Below are 11,141 nucleotides of genomic sequence, written 5' to 3'. Positions count from 1 at the left end.
CAGCTCAAAGCGCGCAGCATGAGATCGTACATCTGCGCATGTGCTACACAAAAGCATAAGTAGCACCATAGTGGATTGAAGAAATAGGAAATAAAAATATGTAAACATTTAAGTCTAACAAATTTCCTATGAGAGCTCCTAAATTTATCCACAAAATAAAGGAGCGCGGGAGCAATTGATAATAAAGTGGGGTTCCATTTCAGATTAACAAAATTAAAACGACAAGGATGGTGAGACATCGCTAATTTATTCGTCCACATATGAGGAGGTATAGATTTAAAAGAAGAAGAAGTACGAATCAAATGAGGCAAAATACTATTAAAACAAACAATAATAAAATTATCGTTTACTACCTCAGGTTGGTCGCTCCCAATGACGAAATCATAGATAAAAGAATTTATTACCTCTTCCGTGCTAGGAGTAATTACCGACTCAGCTGCTTCTTCATCCATCTCCTAAATGGATTTCATCCCGTAAATCTCAGCCTCCAGCGCATCCAACTCGGCCTTGAATAGGGGAGACTCACCGTATCCATTATCATCATCAAAATCGTCATCTAAATCAAACCCAAATGACGAATCAAAACTCCCAATGGCCAATTCAGTCGATCGAGCAGAATAATCACTCGATCGACCAATTTCCTCCTGAATTCCACTCGATCGAGTGGAAATATCACTCGATCGACCAATTTCTCCTGGAAAATCACTCGATCGACTAATATTAGTCACTCGATCGAGTGATTCCTCCTGTGCAGGGCTGAAATCCTCGTGTAAGGCAGTGAAATGTGATAGAAACTCGTCGTCCGAGTCATAAAAGTCATCCTCGGCATTGGGCAACACGGTTTCCTCAGGGGAAAAACCGCTCTCAGCAAGGTAAACCTCTTCTTCTTGCATCTCAGCTGCTAACTGAGCAATGTCAGTTTTGAGCTTATCAATGCGCGCGAAAAATCGTCTATCATAATCTTGCCTTGCTCGCATTTGAGATGCAAGTGTCTCCAATAAAGATTTCAGCTCCGCAATTTCTTCTTCGTGTATATCAGGAGGGTCTTGTTGCGATGGCCATTGATAGGGTGGATGTGGGAAGGCCATTGATACGGTCGTTATGTACCAAAAATAAATACCTAAGTACTACTAACAGAAGTCAGCGGTAAGTAGGGTCGATCTCCACAGGGAGGCGGTTTACTATCTACTTGTCTATTTTATCTGTCTAATGTCACTAATGGGGGTTTGATTGATTTGAACTAACTAAATTACTGAAGCTAAAGGCAAGAGAAAAGGAATAAAAGAAATTAATAATAAGAGAAAGGAAATATGCTAGGAGTCGGTCTACCGTGGCAGCTATACTATCGGGTCTACTGAGGCGATTAAACTATTGATAAGAAAAGCTATGGTCGTCACCTTTCGGTCCTTAAACCGCCCTAGGGTCTCCTAACTTAGCTTTCGCCCTAATTAGGTATCACCTATTGTAATTAAGCAAGCCTTCCCTTCCAATCTTTCGATCTAGGTCGGGGTTAACTAGATAAATTGGTCTCCTGCATGCATTCATTCAACCTAATAACAATTATATTGCCTAATACAATTCTTATCGCAAGGCTAATCTATTCAAGTCAATTATAACACATTGCTACCACGGCTTCCCTAATCCTAACATACTACGAAATTAGCTAGACATAATTATAGTAAGAACGAGAAATAAAGAAATAACAATAAACATAAACAATAATTAAAGAAGAAAAGAAAGGGAAAGAATTGATACTGAATTATTGATCCGGAATTGAAGAACAAAAGTAACAGTGTATATGATAAGAGGAAAGTAACGTCTGACAGTGTGTCGGATGAAAAAGGGAGAGACTAAAATGACGTCCTAAGCTTCCTATTTATAAGAAAATAGGATTTGTTAAACCTAATTGACGGAAATTAAGTAAAAAGCCCAGCCCATAGCAAAATCCACTCGATCGAGTGGAATAAAACCACTCGATCAAGCAAACCTAGCCAGAAACTGCTCGATCGACCGAGATAGTTACTCGATCGACTAAAGGCTATTATTGAACTGGTCGATCGACCAGTAAAACCACTCGATCGACTATTATTAACCCTAAAACCACTCGATCGACTAATTAATCACTCGATCGAGTGGATCTTGACTTCAGCAGCTCATAATTCTCGTTAGCTTGACTTTGACTTGTCCTTTTAGCTCCCGAAACACCTTCACGCATCCCAAGACAGCTATAATTCCCGCTTCAAATCTACTCTTCCTCCAAATGCATGCAAAACGAGCGGTAAATGGCTTGATTTCACCAGTTTATGGTCCATTCCTGCAATTAAGACAAAATACACCAAAGTAGCATATTCGGGGCATTTCGTAGCATAAAACCACGATAAAAGCATAGAAATACGTGCATAAAATAGGCTAATAAGACTATATAAAATGCACGTATCAAGAGTCACAATACATGATGAATTCTCTAGCATCTTCAAACATGGTGGGCCAATAGAAGCCCGATTGTAGGACCTTGGCAACCGTCCTCCTAGCTCCATGATGTCCTCTATAAGGGGATGAGTGGAAACCTTCCAAAACTCCTTGCACTTCCCATTGTGGCACACACTTGCGGTAGAGACCATCAATACATGCTTTGTAGAGGTTGGGATCATCCCAAAAGTATCTCTTCACTTCAAATAAGAACCTCTTTCATTGATTGTAGTTCAATTTCGGAGGAAGAACTCCTCCCACAATGTAGTTTGCAAAATCGGCAAACCATGGTGTTGAATGTCTCTCAAGTTGTGTGTGGATAGCCATTAGAACATCATCGGGAAAAGAATCATTGATTGGTGTATCTTCATCTTTGTTGTCAAATCGAATTCTTGACAAGTGATCCGCTACTACATTTTCGGCTCCTTTCTTGTCTCTTATCTCTAAGTCAAATTCTTGGAGTAACAATATCCACCTCAACAAGCGTGGCTTTGATTCTTTCTTCACCAAGAGATGTCTAAGAGCACGCTGGTCCGAAAATACAATAACCTTTGATCCAAGTAGGTAGGAGCGGAACTTGTCCAAAGCAGACATTATAGCAAGAAGTTCCTTTTCCGTAGTATCATAGTTGACTTGTGATGCATCAAGGGTCTTGCTTATATAATATATAGCATGTAAAGCTTTCCCAACTCATTGCCAAGAACCGCGCCAATAGCATAGTTACTTGCATCACACATTATCTCAAAAGGTAACTCCCAATTTGGGGGTTGAATGATTGGTGCCGAAATTAGAGCCTGCTTGATCCTATCAAAAGTTTCAACACACTCATGAGTAAATTGGAACGGGGCATCCTTAAACAAAAGTTGAGTGAGTGGTTTTGCAATTTTAGAAAAATCTTTTATGAATCGTCGGTAAAACCCCGCATGACCGAGAAAACTCTGCACCCCTTTGACATTCACGAGTGGTGGTAATTTCTCTATCACTTCAACTTTGACTTTGTCAACCTCGATGTCCTTTTCCGTAATCAAATGACCTAAGACAATGCCTTCATTGACCATGAAATGACACTTTTACCAATTCAAAACAAGGCTAACATCTTCACATTTTTGCAAGACAAGAGATAAATTATGCAAACAAGAATCAGAGTCTTTCCCATAAACACTAAAATCATCCATACAAACCTCCATTATGGTTTCTAAGCAATCGAAAAAGACACTCATTATGCAACGTTGAAAGGTAGCGGGAGCATTGCATAGCCCAAATGGAATTCTCCTATATGCAAATGTTCCATATGGGCAAGTGAAGGTGGTCTTATGTTGGTCATCCGGGTGTTTCGAGAATTGGAAGAATCCCGAGTACCCGTCAAGGTAGCAAAAGAATTTGTTAGAGGGAAGCCTCTCAAGCATTTGATCAATGAATGGAAGGGGGAAATGATCCTTTCTTATTGCGGAATTCAACTTACGATAATCAATACACATTCGCCAACCGGTGATCTTCCTTGTGACTATTATAGCTCGTTCTTGTTATTTTTCACCACCGTGGTACCTCCTTTCTTGGGTACCACTTGAACGGGGCTAACCCACAAGGAATACGATATGGGGTAGATGATTCTTGCATCAAGCAATTTTATAACCTCCGCTTTTACAATTTCTTGCATGTGGGGGTGTAGTCTCCTTTGTCCGTGGATGGTAGGTCTATGGTCTTCCTCTAGATAAATCCTATGCATGCAAAAGTCGGGGCTTATTCCCTTAAGGTCATCTAGACTATAACCTATAGCCTTTTCATGTTCTTTCAACACACCAAGCAAACTTTCTAATTGACTATCATCAAGTTTTTTGTTAACAATCACGGGTTTGGTTTTAGATTTATCAAGGTAAGCATACTTCAAATTAGGGGGAAGGGGTTTTAGAGTTGGGGTTTATACCTTACTTTCTACCTTTGATGGTTCATTAGGAACATCTTCCACCTCCATTACACATTCCACCCTCATTACATGTTCTACCTTGGTTGTTTGTCCTTCCTTAGTGGATTGTGATGCTTCCTTGAGAATGTCATTTATCCGCATAGATTTCTCATAAGTGAGCTCTTTGTTTGCTAGAGCGGCTTCAAGGAGGACTACTTCCAATGCCCAATGTTTGTCTTTTCCTCACTTGGTTCCAAGGCCTCTAATGCTTGCAAAAGGTCTTTGATGAGAGTAGTACTCACATGGTCCTCTACACAACAATCTATAAGATCCATCTTGCAAAGTAAACTAAGAGAAAAAGGTGAGAAATACCTTGAGGAAATGCTCTTCCTCAAGGCAAAGAAAGACACAACTAAAAACAACAAATGATAACAATTCAATTAAACACCGCCCCCGGCAACGGCGCTATTTTTGATTCGGTTTAAAACTTTGTCGTCTAAGCTAACCAATCAAAACAATATTTATAATCTTAACTAAATACTCTTAGTAAAGTGGCAAGTAAAGGTTGGATCCCAAAGATGGGTATTGAATCAAGTTATCGGTTATAGAGAGCTATGTCTTAGGGTGTCACAAATTCGATTGAATTTGTTGAATACGAGGACCATCGATGATGTCAAAACGTGCGTGGAGATCATCCCATAACAGTTTTGCATCTTCGTAATTAGGAAGGAGCGACTTTACCTCGGGTGTAATGGTGTTCATGAGCCACGACACAAGCAGCGAGTGAACGGTCTCCCAATCCTCCAGGGTACACGGCGGTTTGGGTTCATTAATAGCGCCATTAAGGAACCCGTATTTGCGGCGAGCCTTAAGAGCAGTACGGACAGAATACGACCAAGCATCAAAATTAGTAAGATCTAAACGGACATCGGTGCTGTGATCACCAGGTTTATCGTTTTGACCAACAAAATAAGGGGAGGATGGATCAATTTTTGTGGAACCAGACGTATCCTTCCCGTCGCCAGGCAAGGCGGAGGAGGATGTAGGGTTTATGATTTTTATTTTGTTAAGTAACCTAATGCCATGTCAAGAATACGACTCAAGATAGAATAGAACGACTTGCCTTTCTCATTGATCATATGAACGTATTTATAGGAATATATACGACGCCCTAGTTTACTTAACCTAGGCCCAATACGACAATAATATAACCCGACATACAATGGACTCCGTTAGGTAATTAATATAACCCGACATACAATGGACTCCGTTAACCCGACAACTTTCATTCATCAATCAATAATGAAAGTTGTCAATTCTTCAATAAACCCCAAATAATCTTCTAATACTTCGACTAGATCTAAGAATTATTCAACAATAATTAAAGAAGGATTAATATGTAATTAAGCTAATTAATTTCTAGTCTACTCTAATGACTTGATAATCATCTCCTAATACAATGGAGTATTTATACTAAATACAAGTATTAGGGTAACTAAGGGCTTAAATGACGATTAAGTCCCTAAGATGAAGATTAACGTCTTGCAAGTCCCATAAGAAGTCCCACAACCCACCTATGTTGACGCTCGTGCTGCTTGAGGATTCGTCCGTCCCGCCGTTGGGACGCCCGGATTTAGCCTTGGGTTGCCCGACTTGAGGTCGGGACGCCCGAATTGTTGCACAGCTTGGCTTCTCTTCTTCTTGACCGCCTCAAGATCAGTGGGGATCATTGAGGAGTCGTGGCGGTCTTCATCATTGCCCATTTTACTTGGTTTGTTGACTTAGGCCTTTAGTATTAGTATCCTCTTTGTTGCTTGGTTGTTAGCTGCGATCAATTTAGCTCCGCTTTTGCTTCCATATGCGCAAGGCTTAGCATCCTCCCCTACAAATGGCACTAAAACCTCATAGAATGCGCAAAATAGGTAACATAAGATAGAAACAACCCTAATAAGTACTAGAAAGCATGGAAACGAGGCTAGTTACTAAATGTGCGCAAATATGAGCCACATCAAAGTGTTTTTTATTTTTGTGGTAGGATTGTTCTTTTGAGCACCAATATACTTCACTTTGGGTAATTTAAAACAATAGAATTCACTTGGCTTTATTAGGAACTCCATTAATTTGGTAGATGTGTCACTCCATTCTTAATCCGCTGAAATCACCCGTTGTTCCACTTCCGGACTCGGTTCATTGGATCCAAACTCCAGGTAACAACAACGGACCAAGCTCCACATAGTTGTCTTTTTGTTTACCATAGGACTCGGTCTTTAGCAAACGTGACAACAAGCATGGTATGCTAAGATATAAAGATTTGAATTTCAACTTGGTAGAGATTTTTGTACTTGAACATAACTTTTTAACAATAGAGCAAAAATAACACGACTCTTGGAAACGTAGCTTCGCATACCCATTATATAACATAAGAGCAATCCGCTTTTATTTGTACTTTTTTTTTCTTGGAAATGTAGCCTCGACGTGATAGCAGCAGAAGTTACTATTTCACTAAGGACATAGACCAAATAAATAATTTTTTTACGTATCTTGCAAATCAGACATTAAAACACCAATCTAGGGCTTAAACTATTCTCAAAAAGCAAACTATTATATGTATCCTAGGCTCTAATGCTCTATAGGTCAATTATCTCTCACCACTTTATTCACAAAAGGTATCTAAATTAGAAACACAGTAAGATCAATTTTCAGCTCGATTATTCAAATCTATAGAAACAAGCTGAATGAGATCGGGTTTTTTCTATGCACAAAGCAGCTAATGAAAACAGGAGTAAAATACAATGAAATCAGACGCTGAGCTTTACCTAGTGACATGCTAGTACTATTCTGAGATGCAGGAAGTTCATCCTCACCGAGTTATCCTCAAAAGAGCCTTATGCTGAAGGCTGAAAACCACCAACATCAGCGTCTAATTTAACCCCATCCTAAAAAATTATAATACACAGATGTTCGGACAATATAATCTAAAACATAAAAACAGAATATGAAGTCATACAAAAGATAAAATCTCAAAGTAAATTCAAACTGAAAATGTGGCGAAAGAAGACAGTCAAGCCCATGAGCACTAAGACATTATGAGAAATAGATCAAACTCCACAAAGGTTCTTTCAAGTAATGCCTAGTGCATTGCTAATGCCAAGTAATAAAAACAACATAAAAATCCTATAAACATAAACAGAACTCCTTGTCATTCAATAGAGCAAAGTCGTTACTAATATGAAACACTAATGAGTATCACCTTCCAGTCTTGCACCAGTTAATGCCATAAACTGCTGAACTTTTTCGCGATGTCCTCTTCCTAGTTTCCTCTGCCAATTCAAACAAGCGTTGCAAATTTCCTCTGTAACTCAAAAATAGTACTCGTATAAACAATACGGACTAATTAACAACACAACCCATTTCTCTAACAATTTCGATATACTTATCTAAAACTTGAACAATTTCTTCTACGTAACACGGAGTATATAAAATAAGGAGTAATATGGATTTATCAATCAAAGAAAGGGTAGTAAACACAATATGTAATTCATAAAATATAATCAAATCAGTAAATTAATTGTTCAAAAACGATACTAGGGTAATAATCTTATGAAGGTAAGCACTTGGACTTTCATTTCTCTGATCATTTTTGTTTTGATTGGAGATTATCAACTTCTCTTTACTTGTTTCGTGTCTTCCTTTTCTTTAATAAATAAAAATGAAATTGGAGAAAAACCCTAAATCAGCTAATCAATTGTTTCATTCATTTAATTATTTCAATCAAAATAACAAGATCATGAAACTGAAGGGAAACCCTAATAAATAATTAATTACAATGGTAGCGACGGCGTTGTGGTTGTGTTGTGGTGCTACGACTGAGTCGAGGGAGGTGGTGTTGGAACTGGCTTCACGTGATGGCGGTCAGAAATAGATTATTTAAAGGAGTAGGGAGAACCTGAAGGAGAGACGGCGGTGTTGGTGGTGATGCGATGGCGATGGTGGCCACTATAAAAAAAACCAAAGAATTAGGAGAAGAGAAGGAGAAAAAGGAGAAGAGAAAGAAGAAAAAAAGGAGAAGAGAATAGCACCGGCGACTGAGTGTGAAGGAGAAGGACGACTGCTTTAGATTTTTGGCAATAGATCCTTCGTAATTGAGAGAGCAGTGGGTACTCGATCCAAATTGGTGAGATACGTTTATCAGTTTACGAGAATACAATTGGGTTTTTCAGTTCTTAAGTTTAATGTCGGTTGTAATTACAACTGCCAAAAATATGTACGTGGCGGTTTTTTATTAATGTCGGTTGTTAATACACCCGCCACAAAAGACTTATGTGGCGTTTCTTATTTGAAACCGCCATAAATAACTTCTATTATAGCGTCGGTTCTTAATTTAAACCGCCAGAATAGACCTCCTATACCATAAAAATTTCATTCTCGCCAATTTTTTCGTCTTTTTGTGTCATTTTTATTAAAACCGCCACGATAACTGTGTCACGATAGGGGTTTTTTCTACTAGTGATATGTTTATCAACCTACATTTTTGTGATAACCAAGACAATCAAAGGCCTTTTCACACCACTAGGGGTCCAAGGTGAACCTCAAGTTGAACTCAACTCGTCAAAATAGGCACAAGTATCTACCATACAAATGTTAAAACTCCTAATTCAGATATGTGAACTGCATTTCTAAACTAGAAAATATCAACTAAATTCATGAAAATGGAAGGTCTTTCCCATCTATATTACTAAAATGCAACTACATGACTAAATGTATCTAAAATGCAACTATATCACACCATCATGAGCTAAAATCCTTCCCCCACACTTGAGCATGACATTTCCCTCAATGACAAAACAAGGGATGGGAGAAAAAGAAAAGGGCGGGTATAGAAATTACCGAGCAAAAGATAGCATCGAAACTTGCAAATGCGCTTCTATCATCACCCATGTAACTTCATGAGGAAAATTCAACTACCTTATTCAAAACTAAAACAAATGCATCAAATAACAAAAACCGGGGTGCCTCCCGTAAGCACTGATTTAACATCCCACTCGACGCAAATTTGAGCTTAAGAATCAAGTATAGGGTCACTCAGCACTACCCCTTCAATAAAGAAAACATCATTCAAATTAAGAGCGGAATATACCAATGCCCATAAGAGAATATCATACAAGCTAGCAAAAGAGTGAGTTAAGACATTATAATAGCTTATAATGGAGAGGAACCATATACAACTCATAGTGATATAAGCATGAATGACATTGTTGTCCGGTTCTATAGGCATATAAAAAATAATCACGTACTCATTGTATGGTTCTTTATGCAATCTGGTCATCTTAACAAACGTGTTTTCCCCACTCATTACAAAATTGTCATTCAAATCCCATAAGATATCACCCGAATCTCCTCTCAAAGAGTCATCATCAATATACGGGGGTATGGTAAAATCTATGTTGGGTTCAATATAGGACAAGGTGACCACATCAAAGTCATGACTCTCTTCTTCATCATAAATCAAAGCACTCGCATCAAGGGTAAAAGAAGTAGAATAATTAAGGTTGTTCATATCATGATTTGGACTCGATTCAATGTTTGGGGATGTATCAAAACAAGGAGGGATTTAGAGTTGAATTAGTCATTTTTAATTGTCGGGAATTATCAGCCAAAAGATCAAAAACTTCCCATTTATCTTAATGCCTCAACTCGAAAAATCCACCCTCACTTTCAACTTGCATATCAATTTTAGTAGCTTGGTTAAAACTATGGTAAATTTCAACCCAAAAACCATGACGTTTACATAGATATGGATGATCTACCAAGTATATCTCTATCCTTTCAAAGTAGAGATGAAGTAATTCATGCTGTTTTTGGGGAAAATAAAAACACATTTTTTTAAACTAAAGGACACAAGATCCTTATTTAAAAAACAATATTTACAATCACACAAAAAAAAAAACAATTGCCTTCCCCGGCAACAGCGCCAAAAATTTGGCTTGACTTGTCGCGAGTCTTCAAATTAGTATTTTTATCCACTACAAACTCAAACTAATAGTAAGGGTAAGTAGGGGTCAAACCCACAAGCAAGGTGTAAATGTCAATCAAATGTGTGTAGAAATTATCTCTAAAGTAACCAATTGGGGGTGTTTAAATTTGATTCTAGTCTACTAAAATAAGATGCAATAGCTTGGTAATGAAAATAATTATAAAACGAATCTCGAAACAAACGATTTCCACCAACAAACTAAAGATTGATCATTGACTCTATTACTCTACTTTTTCATTGAATACTTTGTTATTGAAATCATGAATTTCTATTCTCACATATGTTTAGCTATTCATTACGGAAACGTACACAAATAGCCCTTACGAAAAGGACAACCGAATCTAAGCATCTAATTTTAATCACAGCGTAGAATAAATCAAAGAGAATTAACAAAGATGAATGAACGCATTCACAAGCAGAATACGATTTGATTCATACAAATATTGTCTTTCTATAAATCAACAACGATGAATCGGCATACAAATTGATGAAATATAGTTGCTACAAAAATATCAAGGTAAATGAACAATCTGATTCAATTACCCAAACTAGCAATCGATTTTTAATTAAACAACTAGGTGATCAAACTAGAAGTAAATTAACAATCAAACAATAAAACAAAGCAATACTAGATATTCAAATGACAAAATAAAGATTAGACTCTTACAATCACAATAGTTTGAAGGCTTCGTCTCTTGCTCCAAGAATTAGGAGATTAGCCCTCCATGAATAATT

This window comes from Silene latifolia, chromosome 3 (assembly GCF_048544455.1).
Source record: "Silene latifolia isolate original U9 population chromosome 3, ASM4854445v1, whole genome shotgun sequence".
NCBI classification, from domain to species: domain Eukaryota; kingdom Viridiplantae; phylum Streptophyta; class Magnoliopsida; order Caryophyllales; family Caryophyllaceae; genus Silene; species Silene latifolia.
The sequence above is the reverse complement of the archived record's forward strand: the minus strand, read 5'-3'. Positions refer to the sequence as shown.